The following is an 18,675-nucleotide window of genomic DNA, read 5'->3' as shown; positions in this document are numbered from 1 at the left end:
GTTAAATTTACAAAGGAGATTGAGCCTAGCTCAGCCATCTGTAAAGAGGTGTCACCGTGGCTATCATAGCGAGACTAGGATTACAGAAGCTACACTGTCCACGTGTGCTAGATGCTTGGGTAGAAACTCCTGGGAGAGTGACAGAAGTTGCCTGCTCATGCTTCCCATACCCTCCAGCACAGCTGAGCCAAGCTTGTGGGAGACTGCCTGGAAATAACCCTGGGGGAATTCCTTCATTATCCTGGCTCCATTTTCTTTACTCCTCTATAAAATTAAAAGTTGGTACTGATGCATGAGAATTTCATGGACAAAAGTCAGGATTTGCAGTTAGAAGACTTGAATTTTGAGTCTCAGCTTGTCCTTGGTTGGTCTCTTGTCATATCTGTATTCCTTATTTGTAAAGTAAGGATGCTGACATCTGCCCAGCCTACTTCACTGGGTGAGATACTGTGTCTGGCAATGCTGGGCATACTTTTAAAGCTCCAATTCCAGCTCATCTCAGCATTAGGACTGCCCTGAAGCAAATCCCACTCTTCCCAGCAATTCAAGGGGGTAAGTCAAGCTGGGGGAGCCAGCTTGGGCTTGTGTCAGTGGAATCACAAACACTGCCCTTAATGATGGCCATGATATAGAAAAGGTTGAAGCAAAATCCTGGCCTGGCCCTGGAATCCCTGTACTTCTTGTTTTATTTACAAAGCTTATCACCAAATGCTAAAAGAAAATAAATTGATTTCCATCTTTACTGATGTGTTAAAATTGCTGCAACACCTCATATTACCAAATAGATTTACTGTATAAATTGGAACATAATTGGTACTTCAGGCAGGTCACAAATCTACTTTGGCAGGAGCGAATCGCTCACAGTACATTGATTATCAAAATTAGTTAATTCAAGACAAACATTGCATTCTCTGATTCCTGGCACAAATCCCTCCAAATCTTCCATGCATTACTGCTGTAGAGCTAAAAGATAGATATCCATCAGGTCACTGATTCTCTGCAGGGCTGATTTAGATGGTACTTATGCTAGTGCATCCACCAAGAAGAGATAGATCTCATTTATTAAAGCTGCCAGGCGGGAGCTTAAATGATGGGATTTAGTAATATTGTACTAATCTGTTGCCTTTATTTACTGCTTCCTGTCTTACTGGTGTAAATCTTCTCATGGAAGAATGTCTCCTAATTCATTCAATTTGACTTTCCTCATGAGGAACAGAGGCAAGGTATATCCTCATGGGAACTAGCATTTTCTGAGTGCCTCTGTGTAGATAATATCGGTGCTTCACCCAGATTCCCTTCAATAATGTTGTAATAATATGGCAGGGAGCAAAAGGGACAGCAGGCTGGGCTGTGGTATGTTTTCACTTCCTGTAGCCAGCACCTGCAGCTCCTTTTTGAGGAGGAGGCTTCAGACTTACCTCCTTCAAGCTACTGGAAATTGCTTTGCCACACAGAGAAGCAGGAGGGCCTGGGCATCTGTGTTTCTGGGAACATAGTGGTGGCACATAAATAATGACTGATAGGTTCAGGAGCGTGAAAGCCCAGTTCCCTTCCCGCAGGTGTAACTTACACTCTGGAATTCTCCTGCAGGAGTAAGCTGAAGCCAGTCTCTCTGAACTTGACCAGAAACTGCATCTTTGTGTGGCTTCTTCCCTTTCCATGCCTATTCTCCCCCCTACGCCTAGTGGACCCCCCAAGGGTACTTCCTCAATAAATCAGGTGTATCTGAATCTCTGTCTCAGGGTTGGCTTCTGGGAGATGTGATATGAGACACTCTGAATTCTAGATAAAGGCTGGGCACTTTAAGTCTACTATTTCGTTTAATCTGTATGATAAACAGAGTTAAGTTCGTGTCTAATATCTCATTCAAACTTTGTCATAAACCCGAAGAGTCAAGTATTATTATCACTCTCATTTTGGCTGTGGTGAGGGTACTGGGGACTGAACTCAGGGGCTCTTGACCACTGAGTCATATCCCCAGCCCTATTTTGTATTTTGAGACAGGGTCTCACTGAATTGTTTAGCACCTTGCTTTTGCTGAGGCTGGCTTTGAATTCAAGATCTCTTGCCTCAGCCTCCTGAGCCACTGGGATTAACGGTGTGAGCCATTATGGGCGTGAGCCACTGCACCCAGCATCACTCATTTTATAAGTGAGAATATGAAACTCAGTGGATTTGACCACTGGTGTTCCAGTTATCTATTGATACATAACAAACTACCCCCAAACTTTGTGACTTGAAACAACAAACTTTTTTTGGCTCACATATTGCAATTTGGGTAGGGATGGTGGGCCAGCTCAGCTAAGTGTCAGTTGGAGCAGTTCAGTTGGGACTGGATGATCTACTTCCAGCATGGCTCACCCACACAGTTGGCAAGTGGTTGCTAGTTCTTGACTTCTTTCCTCTCTATGGGGTGGCTTAGTCTTTGTCACACTATAGTGGCTGTGGTCCAAGATTAAGCATCTTAAGAGACAGGTAGATGACAGTTTTCTCAGGAACTGGTCCTAGAAATTGTTATAGATTCACTTCTACTATATTCTAGTAATCAGGAATCCAGAACATAGGTCTATCTCTTGATGGGAGGGGTATCAAAGAATATGGGGGCCCTTCTTATTAATTTCAGAAACTGCACATATTTAATATATACCTTTTTATAGCTTTGAACAAATACATACACCTATGAAATCACTATCCAATTGAAAGTGATAAATATTTCCATTGTCTCCAAGAGTTTTCTTGTGCCCCTTTGAGATTTTGTTTTGTTTTGATTTGATTTTTTTCCTCTGGTAATATACTTCACATGAGATCTACCCTCTAAACAAAATGTGAAGTGAGCAATATACTGTTGTGAACTATAGGCAGCTCTCTGGAACTCATGCGTCTTGTGTAAATGAAACTCTATACCCATTATGCTAGTTAGTTTTCTGTTACTGTAACAAATACCTGAGACAAACTTTTAAGGAAGAAAGGTTTATTTTGCTTCATGATTTCAGAGGTTTTAGTTCATGGTCACTTGGCTCCATTGTCTTTGGGCCTATATCAGGGCAGAACATCATGGCTGGGAACATGTGACAGAGGAAACTGCTCACCTCATGCTGGCCAGGAAGTGGGTAGAAAGAAGAGGTCAGGATCATAATACCCCCTTCAAGGACAAGGGCCTAGTGACCTAACTTCCTTCTACTGGACCCCACAACCTAAAGGTACATTGGGCTGGGGACCTAGCCTTTAACACAGAGACCTTTGGAGAACAATCCAGATCCAAATATATTAAACAATACTCCCCATATCTTTCTTCCATTAATTCCTGAAAACCTTCATTCTACTCTTCTCCTATGAATTTGAGTATTTCAGATACTTCATAAAAGTATAATTATGTAATATTGTCTGCCTGTGTCTGACCACTTAGCCTAATATCCTCTAGACTCATCCATGTTATCACAACTGGCAGGATTTCCTTCTTTTTAAAGGCTATATAATATTCTTTTGAGTGGACGAATTATATTTTCTTTATCCATTCATCTATCAATAGATATTTAAGTTGTTTCCTTATCTTGATTATTGGGAATAATGCTGTAATGAATAGGATTTTGAACAGGTCTTGATTCTAATGCTTTTGGATATCTACCCAGAAGTGGGGAGGAGGAAGGATATTTTAATTGCTATAGTAGTGGCCTAGTAAACAGGGGACAGGATTCAAACCCAGGCCTACCTAAATTCATAGCCAATCCTTTAGCTTCTAAATGTTCTTAGCATTTAACACTTGTTCCTTCTACTTAGTGGCTCATCTCCTTTCTTGTGTGATGCTCTGGCCTTCATAAAACATACACTTGAAGAGAGTATTCTAGCACCTTAAAGACAGACAGTCTACACTGGTGTGTGATATTCAATAAGTCATCCCATTAGTGGCTATAAAAGGGGATAAATAAATTTGTAACTGGAACTTATAATTTGGGATGTTAAAATATTTTAATGGTAAAGATTCACTTTTTAAATTTGTATTAACTAATCAATAGTCAGAAAGGGGTTAGCTGTGTTAGGTGGCAGATAGGAATGTGTGAACAGAATATGTTTGGATTCTGGAGAAGGAAGAAAGCTGAAACCTGGGGCTTGCTGATACCACAGCTCAATAAATATGTGAATTTATAGAGAAAGAAACATCACGGCATGGTGTTGGTCAAGAGTAGACATCTGGAAGCTGGAAGTCATTTGTGGGAAGAAGGTGGAAAAAGGATATTTGGGAGAACAATGGTATTCTTTGGCTCTTGAATAGTAGATACAGGGACCTGGTCCTGAGGTTGAGGTACCAGAGAGGTATTGGTAATGAGGTAAGAGATAAGTGGGTAAAATTAGGATATCAGTCAGAAAGAGACTAGAGAGTGAGTTGGCTTGATGATGGGCCATTAAGCCCTTGTCTTGAAGACTTCCTGAATTCACCAGCTCCAGTGCAATGGGAAGGGGCCATAAGTAAGTCATCATTCCAGGGGTTCTGGTTGATACCCAGAGGTTGTGAGACAGACTTAGGCTTTAGATAAAAATAAATTTTATTTTAAAAACCAGCCCCATCACATTTGGCATCTTGTTTTAGAATTCTTATCCTTAGTTTAGCAGTCTGTAAAATTGGGATAATAATAGATATTTGAAAAATTTTAAGAAATGTTACCAAGAATGCATACCAAGTTCTCAGCACATTGCAGGTGCTAGTATATAGTAGCTAACATGAATAGTCAAGGATGGAGGAAATACTTTTCATGGGAGTGAATGGATGGAGCAAAAATTGAGTTGGATATTTGTGTTAGAAGGAACCAAGTTGTGCCTTGCACCTAAGATGGATGCTAAATTTACCTCCTGGGCAAGATTTTGTGCTCTGAAATTCCTTATTTGCCGTAGACTAGTTCTTGTTGTGTGGTCAATCGGATCTGGGTAGTATGACCTGGATGTTTCCGTGTGGGTACATTGTTCAAAACAAACACCAGGGACTAAACTTTGAGATAGAATTATAGAATTTTAGAGCTAAAAGGAATCTGAAATGGTACCATCATAGATAGTTGAGACCTAAGAAGGAAAAATGACTTACTTAAATTCACCCAGATGGTCAGTGGAAGAAGAAGAACTGTAACCTGGTGGTTAACTCTCAGTTTTCTAGGGTGGCTTTTCAATTAGTACCACTGATGTACAAGTTGCTTCACGTTTCAATAGTAATAATAATAACAACAAAACAATAATAATAATAACTGTTATTATTCACAATACTTATTAAATGTTTGTTATGAACTACTTATAGTGCTTTATATTTATATTTCATTAAATCCTTACAACCATATGAGATAAGCACTATGATTTTCTCCATTTTTGGTGAGAAAGCTGAGGAAAAGCACCCAAGGATGTGCCCAAGATCATGGAGCTAGGAAGTGGCAGCTTCAAAGTATGGCTCCAGATGCCCTGCTCTTGACACTAGGCCACACTGCTTCCTGTGCATTTCAGTGGCTGGGAAGATAATGACTATGTTGGATGGAAGGTGACCAGGGAGTGTTCAGTCCTGGTATAGTGGCCGTCTTGCTGTCCTTTACTGTTGTTTCTAAGTCCTGTCTGACCTGCAGGGTTTACTCTACCCTGTTCTTTAGAATAATTGTGATACTCTTTTGTTGCTACTTTCCGTATTTTGGATCTTGAATGTCTGTCCCCCAGAGTCCCATGTGTTTGATCTCTGGCATGGAGCACTATTAGGAAATGATGGGCCCTATAGGAGGTAGGACATAGTGGGAGGAAGTTAGGTCACTGGGGGAAAGCCCTTGAAGAGGATATTGGGACCCTGGCCTCTTCCTGTCTATGTCTTTGCTTCCTTGGCTGCCAGGAGGTAGACAGGCCTCCCCCACCACGTGCTCTCACCATGATGTACTGTGCTTCTGTAGGCCCCAAGCAACAGAACCAAGTGACCACAGACTGAAACCTCTGAAACCGTGAGCCAAAATAAACCTTTCCTTCTTTCAAGTGGATTACCCTGAGTACATTGTCACAGGGAAGGAAAGATGATAGCATATGACTTTTCCATTGATCCTATTCAAGTTATAGTTCAGCTCCTCCAGCTATACACTAACAGTTTTACTTAATTTTACATAAGGTTATTATAGCTAAAGCCTTTGCTGTTTAGATCCTCCAGCTATACACTAACAGAGCTTTCTTTTAATTTTGCATAATGTTGTTACAGCTAAAGCCTTTGCTGTCAAGGCAAAACATTACCTTCCAATAAAAAGGAAAGGTGAATGACGAAGAAATTGAAAGCCTCCAGTCCAAGTTTTTCCTCTGGGTCCTGTGTGTTCTGGTTAAATATTGTGAAATATCTCTGTAGTGAGCTGAAAGAGGGACTTCTTGAACAGCTGAAAGATTGTTTTAGACAGAGAAAAAGAAATTTGGTAACAATAATAACAGAGGATAACCAGACACATGAAAACTAGAACTCAATTTTCCAGTATTCCTTGCAGCTAGAGGTGATCTTGTGAACTACTTCTGGCCAATAAGGTAAGAGAGCAAACTTTCACAAGATATCTGATAAAGAGTCTAGGCAGGGGAAGAGAATATCTATCTCCTTGAACTTCTCTGTGATGCCAGAATTGTGGTTCTCATCTTGTGACCATAACAGAACAAGCATGAAGATGCAAAGCTAATATGCTTAGATTAGTAGAGCAGAATTACAGAATGAAACTGAGTCCTTGATAACATTTTTGAGCAGCTAAAACAATACCAGCAATAGCCTACTTATGATCTTGTCATGTGAGAAAAATAAAACCCTACTTGTTTGCAAAACAAACAAAAAAAGTACTGTGATATACTGTGATATTTCTTAAGTGAAAAAAGGTAAAAAAAAATTCTAAGAGATTTGCAAAAATTAGGGAATGAGTGAATTAGTTATAAGGGTAATCAGAAGCTAACAACTCTGATTAAAAAGGCAGCAGCAAGCTACTGGGAGAACTGAAGAATGCAGTCAGTTCGATAGCTGGATTTTAAGTTGAACTTGTTCCTGTTTCTGCAACTCCAAATTGGAAGTCTCAAACAAATCATTGCTTACCCTTCTGGGGACCAGTAAAAAAACAAAAAGCTGACAAAAAAAACCCAGCAAGGTAAGCTCTGTGAATGTTGTCTCTGGATTTTCTGCTGTGCACAGTGGGAGCTCTTTACTACTTTGCTGAGAGGCTGATTCTAACTTAATTTTCAGAAGCTGGCTTTGGAAAGCATTACCCTGTACCCAGCTCCCTCACTGCACACACCAGCCTGCATGGGAATGTGCTGTTGTGCACTTGACATCTTCTACAAGGTAAGATGCTACAAAACCTGGTCTGAACTGTATTTGGTGATTCAGAGATCAACATAATGCCTGGCATGTGGGTGGCATTTGAATCAGTAGGGTCCTGGCAGAAAGCAGATGGTGCACTCAAATTTAGTTCACTGAAATGACTATTTACAAAGGTGTGAGCGTATATAGGGAACTGGATGGTATGGTGCAGCACCCTGAGTTCATGAGAGTGTGGAGCCATTATCACCCCAAGTCTAAAGGATGCTTAGGGAAGAGGTGGCTGTAACCCCCGAACACAGGCAGCTATGGGCATATTTAGGGCTGCAGCCTGCTCATGGCAACCCCTTAGAGAGGAATCTGGGAGAGTCAGCTCTTGCTTTCCTCCCTCCTTTGATCTACTGCTGATGCTTCCCAGTGATTGACTCAAACTGGGTTCCATCCATAGGAAGATTAGAAGATAATCTGTATCGTAGTGTGATTTTAGGAGGGATGGCAAGACCTTTTGATCCCAGCTATCCCCAAAACCTCTCTCACCTTGTAGCTGATACCTGAAACTCCATCTTCATTGCTCATTTCCTTGGTTTGACTCTATTTAGAAGGCAGTGCCAGCTAGGAAGAAGAGAGGGGACTGAGGGATAACAAGATAAGGTACACATTGAGGAGAGCGTTATGCCAATACAGAGTTGGCCCTCCTCCTGGTCTGGTGAGATGCTTTTCTGTGACCCTGCTGACTCAAGAGTTCACTGTTTTCTCCCTGCCTCCCTCCCTCCGTCCCTCCCTCCCTTCCTTTTTCATTTATTTTTGTGGTTCTGTGACTTTAACTGCAAGTATAGGTTTGTGTAACCACCACTACAATCAGGATATAGGCCAATTCCTTCACTCCTCAAAACTCCTTTGCTCTCCCCCTTTATAGTCACACTTGTCCCAAACTCTTGCAGCTGGGAACCACTGATCTGTTCTCTACCACTATCATTTTTGTCTTTTCAAAAGTGACATATAAATGGAATCATACGGTGTATAACCTTTTGAGACTGGCTTCTTTCACTCAGCACAATACCTTTGAATTTTATCCGACTGATGTGTTTTAAACCATCTGGTTTTGGTTCTCTCATGGATTGGATCTGCCTTCACTCAACAGCACATTGCCTGCCATCTAGAGACTAGATCATTGTTCTGTCTGTTGTTCAACTCTTATTAAAAGCCTGTGTTTTAATCAGGCTCATTTGTTTGCAAGGAATACTCATTCAGCTTCCCCCTCAAAAATGGGAGTTTATTGTAAAGATCCAGGGCTCCTCTGGGAATCCAAATAAAGGAGGCTCTTATCATGGTCAGTTTTGGAAATGGGAGGTGGTTTTGGATCTAAGACAACTTTGAGGGAGAGTTTGTAACCACCGTATCTCCCTTAGAAGATGCATGGATTTCCCCTCATCCTGTTTCTCCCTTTGTATCTTTGTGCTCTGTTTTCACTCTTCTCCTGATTACATGCTGCATCTACTTTCCTTTTGCATTTAGCACATGGTCTACCTTTGCCCTATGATGGTTTGACAGCTGTCCCTGCTTCCAGCTGGAATTTTAGATTCAAATTCCTGAGGAACTATCTGATTAACTCTGCTCATCTTTTGAGTCCAATATCTTTTGGGTTTATGGCCATCTGATAGTCTCTGGCCTGCTTGGTTCTAACCACCTGTGTCCGGTTCTGATGGGGTCATGGTGGACTGGTAGAATAGATTCTTTAGAATGGGGGGAGATGAGGGTGGAGTGGGCAATGGTTCATGGTTCTAGTATTTTCCATTAAGAAAACACTTTTTATGTTTCTTCTTCAGATATTCTGTTGTTCATTTGATCAAATTAGGTCATAGGAAAAGTGTATTTGGTCCATCTTGGTTACCCTTCAGCAGACTGCTTTCACTCAGCTGTTTTATTACCCTGCTGACTCTTACCAAGGGAAATTTCAAGGAAGAGTCCTGTTGAAATTGTGACTTAATTTTCTGTTTTGAGGGCATTATCTATATAGTGCTTCTAATAGGAAGCTCCATGTGAGAAATTTGTTTTAGGTATGAACTTAAGAACACACGACTTCCCTTAAGGAATTGGCACGTTTCCCTCCTCTTAACCAAGGAATACTGAATAATTAATTCAGTTTCCTTTTGTTGGTGCTCAGAAAACTCATTCCCAATCAATCAATCAGCTAGAGCAGCTATTCAATTTCTTAGTGTTCTTGGCCTTATCTTGACATTTTCTAATTTTTCTTGATCTTTAATTTTAAACACATGTTTGTTCCCTGTGACCCATCATATAAATGTTAAAGAATGGAGACACTGATAAATAAATAAACAAATAAAATCATACTAGAGAGAACACTGGGATATGGAGTCTAGTTCTTGGACCCAGGCTATCATTTGACTTGTTCCATTAGGTCTTTTCCTATGATAAATGTCCACTGAGCTAATAATAATAGTCATAGACTTTTTAAGATAGAGAAAACCTATCATGAAATATATATTGGGAATTATATGAAGATTTCTAAAAACTTATTTGTATCATCTCATTTAATCCTCATAATTCTTGTAGTGTTGTGGTGTGAACTGATAAATACAATCAATAAGAGTGTAGGTTATAGGTTATAGATTAGTAAAAAATATAGACTATAGATATAAGATTTTGATAAGTGAGACAAGATAATTATAAAGCAAGAACTGTCATAGACAGGCCTAAGTCTCCATTTTGCCGCCTTCTGTTAAAAACAACAACAACAACAACAAAAAAAAAAACTGTTACAAGAGCTGTTTCTGAGAAACTGAAATGAAAGCTGTTTTCTTATATTGTTTTCTGTACTTTGTACCCCACAAAATGTACTCAACCCAGGTTATGGTGGTCTTGGTGACCCAAGACTTTGAAGTAGATTCTCGCCCCTGCTTATCACCTCCTCAAACTCAGGATACGATTGTCTACCACACGCTCAGACCCCAAATGTGGTTAACTGAGTTGCAAATCTGACTGCTTTTTTTCTAGCTTCTGTGATTGGCTTGCCTGCATGACACTAAGGAAAGCCCCTGAGTTGTGGTTTTCATTTTTAAATTCCCAGGAAGCGGCTGTTCTCCCACAGAGCTCTCATTGATTTGAGATAAATAAAATAAAGCTCTCATTGATTTGAACTTGAATTTCTGAAGCGGCTCCCCGTAACAGTAGGAGATACATATTAGGGTAAGTAATGATGAGCTTAAAGCTTCGACTTCTCCTGTAGTCTTTGGTGGGCTTTCCATGGCTCACATGTAATGTCAATGCTGATATTCTAAATGAGGTTTTTTATTTTTAGTGTCTTGGTTCTCTCATCTACAAGTACTTAACTTATCTGACCATGACCAGGGCAGGAATGGTGCCTAACACCTTTGCCTAGTGGGAAGACTAGAAAGGCAGTTCCTAGGAAATTAATTTTTATGATAAAGATGAGATTTTACCTGTAGAAATTTGTGCTCACCCTTGGAGCTGGGCATGGATTAAGAAAAAGCTTGTTTTCTGCCAAAATGTAGGGCTGGCTCTGGTAGACCACTTGGCTTTCTTTTGAGGGGATGGGACTTGAGAAGGGGGCCATTGCTTGAAGTGTCTCTGGAGTCATTATTGCTGACCTGGCCTGTATCTGTGAAGGGACTCACCCATGCTCCTCTGCTAGGAACTGCTCCTTGTACTGTGGGACATTTGGGAGCCATTAGGCCTTGACTGAGGCTTTATAATCTTTATTATAATCTATCATGGGGCCCATAAATATTTAGCCAGAGAGACTGCCCCTGAGTACCAGTGACGGAGCAGGTCAATAGCAGGTCAACCGTTTTATAAAGCCACAAGGGGCTGCTTAACACAGTAGTACTTGACAAGGCATCACTTCCAGGCAGATCTCAAATGAACACTGTGATTCTCTGTGCACAGAGCTCAGTGCCAGGAGTCAATTAGGATCTGGGGTACTATCCTTGTCTTTCCTCTACCTACAACCCCTTGAAAGAGACACAATTTTGTCATTGAGAGAACAAAAAGACTATTTATGCAGAGTCCAAGAGATTGCACTAATATTTCATATTCCTTTGATAGACTGGCTTCTAGGAACAATGCCTTCTCATTATTAATAGTTTCCTGGACATTATTCCAAAATGATCTGTCCTGAGACCAGGCTGATAGGAAAAATTAGGATGCTACATCTCGAGTTTTCACCAGATGATTTAGAATTGAAGGTCTCAGTCAAACATTTTTACCAACCTTCATCTCAGACATTGAATGACTGAAAATCTGATAAAGGAGGGAGCCTCATTTTCTGGTCAGTGACTTTGACTTCAAATTTTGAATTACATAGACAGACATTGTGTACTCAGGAGGATCAGGAAAGGAACAAAAATTGGAAATCTTCCTAGGAAGTCTCTAGAATCATGGAATTCTATCCAGCCAGATTGTGTCACCTTCTTAAACTTGAACTAGTGAGAGTTGGGGTATCCTTCCTTTGGGGACAGTGTTTTGAGCAATTCTATAGACACCCTTATCCTCTATCCCCTTTCCAAGAAACTTTCATTTCTTGTATTATTTTAGATGATTTCTCTTAGTCAGCAATCTTAGGAAACTAGATGCCACCCCCACTTCCCTCAAAATAGGCCTCTTACAGGAGAATCTTATTTGGAGACTGAGGACATACTTACATTAGTCACCTCCCAGTAAGGAGAGGGCAGAAGAGCCAGAGATGTAAGTAATTGCAACCCTGTCCCTCCAAGACAATGACACTATTGTCCACAATCTCTAGGGCCTTCAGAACCATCCTAACTAGACTCTCAACATTCTTTGTTCCCTTTCAGGAAACTAGATGCCATAAACTTAGCGTGCCCTGCAATTCTATTCAACTCTTCGACACCTTCCTTTCCTTCAGAACGCCCCTCTGTGACAGCCACCAGAAGCCTCCCCAAGAAAAGCAGATGCTGAGCAAGTGAGAAAGGGAAGGAGGGGATGAGAACTCCTGATCTAAGGGGGATGGAAACCAAAGGGGAAGCAGAAATAACCACCACGAAAACAAACAGCAAAAAGCAGCAAATGTCTAGGGACTAGATTAAAATTCTATTGTAATTGACCATGTGAGCCTAGAGTTTTAAAGTTGGGCTTCAATCATGTTTGACTGTGACCCATAGTAAAAAATAAGTTTTGTATTACCAGTGGGTACACACACACAGTTTTACAAACAACATTCACCCTTAACTGCAAAGGATGTATACCGACTTTTTTCCCTCTATTTTATTTTACACCATTTTATCTCACCTTATCTTACCTTTATCAATTCAAGCCTTTTCTGTTCTATTTCATTAAAAAGGGGGAATGGCGGCTACCTATTAATTAATTCCATGATTCACTAATAGAACATAACTGGCAGTTTAAAAATAGTAGTTTGTTAAAATTCATGGATAAGACTTCTGGATTCATAGGCATTCAGAACCGTGGATCATCCATTTCTAATGTAACCTCATTTTACGAGTGAAGACACTGAGACTTTTTAGAGAGGATGTAATTCATCCTGGATCATACAGTTGGTTGATGGCAAGACCCATGTTCTTTCCTGAATTCACATGGTGATGCCAGAGGAGGTGTGGTGTGGGGCATAGAGTCTGGGTAGTTTGAGGATGTGGTCTGTTTAGAGTTCTGTGACCTTATGCACATCACTAAAACCATTTGGCCTCAGTTTCCTATAAAGTGGAACTGTTGTGAGGATTGATTAGGTTAAGATACAAGAGAGCTGGTGGTGAAGTTCACAGGCAAAGAATACCTGTTTCTTTTCCTTATCTCTCTGATAGCCTGTCATGCATGTGCTATCTGTATTTCTCCTCATTAGTGCTACAATAGAGACCCCTGTCTATTCTGGAGCCTCCCACAGGCAGAACAGGAAGGGAAAAAGTTAATGTGGTATTTGGCCTCTTCTCTTCACCATCCAGAGACCCCTGTCCTGCAATTCCCTTACTTAACCCTCTCCTTTTTTCCGATTTGCTTTTTCTTCTTGGTTTATCTTGCCATTTTTTTAAAAAGAGATTTTTTTTTATCAATATATCTTGAATTTGTGGGACCTCTTAAATTAGCCAAGGCCAATATATGGATAGAAATAAGCAGTCTACATAGATATGATAAACATACTCAAAAATACCTGTATGGATCTATAACAACCTGTAGATCCCAGAGTGGGGTCTGGGTGTGGGAAATGGGAAGGGAGCACAATAAATATCTGGAAATTCATCAAAGATGTTCCACCTGGGTCTTAAGAGGATGACATTCCACAAAGTCAGACATGTGGATTTTGTCCTCAGTTGGTGGCAGGGAAGCACCATGTTGTCCCTTGGGGCAACTAGATGCATGAGATTTTCTGTGGTCTAAACGTAAGCAAAAGTGAATAGTCACATGCCAGGAGAACCCATTCTTTCATGGGAGGGCTTCAGATGGCATATGAAGGACAGTCTCATACATAGGTGGTTTTGTCAAGAGGGAGGTTCAGTTGGCATCAACCACATGCAATGCTTTCAGAAAGATAATTGAACTTAATGTTATTTTTTTAAGTCACCCTGGGATCATTTCTTTCTCTGTATTGGAAGGGGTTCAAAGAACTGGAGTTCATTTCTCCAAAGACCTTCACATGTTTTAGAACCACAGGAAAAATTTGCGTGAAAAACATTTAAATAACTCCATCTGCTTTTTCCTCCTGTTTCTTATTTGAAAGATAAGGCAAGGGTAAGGCTCATTTTGTTTTTTCTCTTATCAACATAAATTCTGCTCAAATATCTGGTTCAGTTTCCTTAGTAATTTATGCATTCTCAGCTCAGTGATTTTCTGCAGAACCAGTCTTTTATGAGAAACTAGAATTTTCCCGGGGAGAAAATTGCCTTCTCTGTCACTGTACTCTATATTTAGTGCATAACCACCTGTGTGACATGACCTGAGTTTCCACATCTAAAATGAAGAAGCTGCACCTAGAGAGGACATCTTTTGTGATGGTTAAGAGCATAGATTTGGGAGCCAGGCTGCCTGGCTTGATCTCAACTTTTCTACTTACTGGTGATGTGACCTTGAGGAAAATTACTTAACCCATCTGTGTTTCAGTTTTTTCACCTTTAGATTGATGGTGATAATAATAGTATCTGTATCATAAAAATTATATGAATTAATGCAGTGCCTAGTTTTAGTAATTGCTATATGAGATTTAGTGTTTTTCTCACTGAAATGAACTGTAAGGTCTCCTATGGTTTTAAAAGTGGATGATGAGATTACAATAATACTATTTTTACATTAGAATAGCTATTTGTTGTTTATAAGACTTAGCTCCATATATTATCCTCCAGATGAGGAAATTGAGGGAAAGGTTAAATGAGTTGAATAAAGACACTATTCTGACACTTGCCTCACGGGATGATGCTGCTCAGCTAACTTTTCCCTCTTAGATGGTCCTCCTCTGGAAACTTTTCATTATATTTAAGTAGTGCTGTTTTCCTTCAAAATGTTGGATGCTACCATAAAGCCTCTGTGACTTTTCCTGTCCCTTTCTGCTTTAACTGAGAAATTCTATTTGTTCTGATGGGCAAACACAGAATCTTAGTGGGACGGTCACAATACCAATTCATGTCTTACGTAAAGGAGAGTATCAGTGTTCTCAGTTGGTAGGGGACCATTCAAGGACCCAGGCTCTTTTCTCTTTCAGGGCTCTAGAGTTCTTTCCTTCTAGGTGGTGGACGGAACAAAAGACCATGAAGATTTTCACCTAAATTTTAACCACATTGATCCAGAAGCAACACACATCACTTCCTTTCACTTTTCTTTTATTTTTTTTATTTTTTAGTTTTCGGTGGACACAACATCTTTTTATTTCATTTTTATGTGGTGCTGAGGATCGAACCCAGTGCCCCACGCATGCCAGGAGAGCGTGCTACTGCTTGAGCCACATCCCCAGTCCTTCCTTTCACTTTTCAATAGCAAAAGTATACTATGTGGCTCCATGTAGGGCCAGGTGGGGCTGGGAAATGTGACCTCCATGGGGCAGTCATGTCTTGACAATTTAGAGGAGCATGAACTTTTGATCATCAGTTGCCATTTCTGCCACACTAATTCACCCCCACAGCAATCACGTATTATATCTCTCCACATTTTCTCTTCCATGGCCCTCTACTTCCATTCCCATAGCTACCACCCTGGTTTCATCCCTCCTAATCTCATACTAGCATATCATAGCTACTTCCTGCTTCTATTCTCTGTATTTTTCCATCTCTCCCTCATGCCACAGCTAGATTAATCATCCTGAATAACTCTTTCAAAATGTCATTTTTCTATGTTTCCATTTAGCAGCAGCTCAACAATGTTTGTGTTTCTGTGTCAGTCACAGTGCTAGGCACTGAAGGAGTGCATAAAGAAATAATGCTTGGTTCCTGCATTTCAGCTGCTTTTAAGCAGGGAAAACTAACATGCATACATTAAGCTGTGAACCAGGATAGGGAGTAAGCCCTAGGATTGAAGTACCAGTACCTTCCTATTTGCATATAGAGGAGGGGAATATTAATTACTCAGAAATGGTGAACAATCCTGGGTTATCACAAGACTTGGGAGGAGGTAATGAGTATGTACTAAGTGTCTGAAACTGAGCTCAAATTTCTGGGCTTGGTTGAATTTCATTTCAGGGAATTAAGAGAGAACAGTTGAAATTGCTAGGGAGGCTGGGTTACACATACATGTAAATATACATACAAACACATACACACACACATATATAGAATACCATTATATATATATGACAATTATATATATAATTATTATATATTTTTAGAAAATAAAGGAGATAGGAGATTCTATATTCCATAGTCTAATGAACTCGGTATCTCTACCTAGAAAAATTATAAAATTTATTAATAATAAACGGGGCTGTCTTGGGCTTACTATGAACAAATCATTTCACTTTGGTCTTGTTTTCTCTCTTTTAAGGTTAATTTGATTTAAGATCAATATAAGATAGAGATTGGGTTTTTCTGAATTCCAGCTAGGATTTTGATCAGTTTGAATACAATTCTTAAAAAAGAAATTAGAACAGTATGGATGATTGTATGGTTTGGTGGATTAACAGAAAAATTAATGTGAACGTGGAGGAAGGTATGGAGAGATTTGTTTCAGGAACCTATCCCCTGCCTCCTGTCCTTTAAAAAATATTAATTTTTTTTTTGGTGAAAGACTTGATTCTCAGGTTTATGGTTACTGTGAGCAAGGATAGTATCTTTGAGATAGAGTGATTTCTGCTTAGAGTTCTCTGGATGACTTTCTAAACTTGAGGTTAGAATTAAAAAGATAAATGAGGTATTGAACTATGTATGGTCATTTACCTCTGCATATGTTTATCCCCTTTTGAAAAAATTGAAGCCAAAGAATTTCTAATTATAGTTTGGCTAAACAGTGATTATGCATTAAACATTAACTTTGTACCACTCAGAATGACTATGCCAGAAGGGTTTTCTTGCTTATTAGTTAAAAAATGGTAAAATAGAAATTAAACCCTGAATCCTTCCCTGGAATTTTCAGGGGGAAATAAGTCAATGAATTGTACCTTCCTCCTTACCCCTATGTCCTGTACCCTACACCCTGCTTCTGAAATAACAGCCTTAGAGAACAGAATCAATTGGAAGTAGACTGTGCCATAATGAGCAGAAGTTTGGAAATTCAACATAAATATTGGAACCCTGGGTGATAGCTGGAAGTGCTATGGTTGGAAATATTAGGAGATGCCTGAAGGCCTATCTCTACTCCCCTGGATACCACAAAATAAAAAGCATGAACGTATGGTAAGTTGTGCTGTGGTTTAGATGGAATGATTAAAATCATGTGACTATAAGCCAATTCCATTCCAAGAGGAAGAACCCTAAATTATGAACATCTTCTATTCTTGGGCCAGGGATGGGGGTGGTTGCATGCACCTAATAAGTGGGATTCTCTTCATTTATAAGTGTTCAGTGCTAAAGAATGCTTATTTCAGTTGAGTCATACAGTGTGCTTAGTCAGCAAAAGGCCAATTTTGGAAGTTACATGGCCTCATGTCAGTGATGTTATAGAAGGAGTTCTTAAGCTGAACAGAGGACAAGAAGGCTTTAGGAGAAAGGGCCTTTGAATATCCCTTTGGGTACCCAAAAGATCCAAATTTTTGACTTATCATGTATGTCCTCTGCTTAAGAACTTGAACTTTCGTGTCTGAAATATCTGTGTTTTAATGCCAACTCTGCCATTTCATTTGGAAACATTGAACAAGTTACTTTACCTTTCTATGCCTTGGTTGCTTGACTGTAAAGTGGGGATATAATATTAATATGTCAACTGTTGACCTCTCAAAAGATTCAGCTAAAAGCTCTGTTGATCAAACATGGCTAAGTTTATTAGACTTGCTGTTATAAAGGATGGATCACCACTTACCAAAGTCTTTAGAGTGACTCAAAGGAGGGAAATCACGAGAAGGTATTTATACAATTGTTCTTAAACTCTTCCAAAAATAGAACAGTGTATACTTCCAAACTCTTTTTTTTTTTTAATGAGGCCAGCATCTCTCTGAAACCCAAGCCAGAAAAACACCACAAGAAAAGAAAACTCTAGGCCTGTGTCCCTGATGAACATGTATGCAAAAATCCTTAGCAAAATATTAGCAAACCAAATTCAATTGCACATTAATAGGATAATATACCATGACCGAGTGTGATTTATCCCCTGGGATATAAAGTTGATTCAACATATAAAAATCAGTTGATTTAATATACAACACTGACAAAATAAAAGATAAAATCACATAATTATTTCAATAGATGCAGAAAAAAGCATTTGACAAAAGTCCGATACCCTGACATAATAATTCAAGTACAGAAGGACCTTGCCTTAACACAATAAAAGCCATATATGAAAAATCCAGACCTAACCTCATATCCAGTGGTGAAAACGTAGAGTCTTTTCTCTAAGATCTGGAGCAAGATAAGGCAAGGATGCCCAGCCTCACCTCTTGGGTTCATCACAGTACCAGAAGAATTAGCCAGAATGATGAGGCAAGAAAAATAAATAAAAGGCATCCAAATCAGAGAGGAAGAAGTAAAATTATCTGTTTCCAGAGGACATGATCTTATATGTAGGATCTCCCTTAAACTACACAAAACTGGGCTGGGGGTGTAGCTCAGTGGTAAGGCACTTGCCTAGCACATGTGAGGCACTGGATTCTATCCTCAGCACCACATAAAAATAAGTAAGTAAAATAAAGCTGTTGTGTCCACCTACAGCAAAAAATATTTTTAAAAAACTACACAAACCTGTTAGAACTAATAAATAAATTGGGCAAAGTTGCAGGATACAAAAATCAGTCGCATTTCTCTGTGCTA

The 18,675-nt window shown here is 39.6% G+C and overlaps 1 long non-coding RNA gene across 11 annotated transcripts in view; it reads left to right on the top strand.

Moving 5' to 3' along the window:
* LOC125615215 overlaps window positions 1–18,675 on the top strand; it is a 284,873-nt gene that overhangs the window by 53,482 nt on the left and 212,716 nt on the right. For 7 of the 11 annotated variants that reach the window (XR_007345745.1, XR_007345749.1, XR_007345748.1 and 4 more), the window contains exon 2: window positions 7,211–7,309. This is a non-coding gene — a long non-coding RNA (uncharacterized LOC125615215). Of the gene's footprint in view, window positions 1–2,125; window positions 7,116–7,210; window positions 7,310–10,300; window positions 10,493–12,120; window positions 12,249–18,675 lie in introns of those variants that run through there. The other 4 variants (XR_007345751.1, XR_007345753.1, XR_007345750.1 and 1 more) reach the window with 4 other exon arrangements.

The sequence above is a fragment of the Marmota marmota genome, unplaced genomic scaffold (genome assembly GCF_001458135.2).
Source record: "Marmota marmota marmota unplaced genomic scaffold, marMar, whole genome shotgun sequence".
Taxonomy (NCBI): domain Eukaryota; kingdom Metazoa; phylum Chordata; class Mammalia; order Rodentia; family Sciuridae; genus Marmota; species Marmota marmota.
Note: the sequence above shows the minus strand (reverse complement) of the source record. Positions and strands in the feature narration are given on the sequence as shown.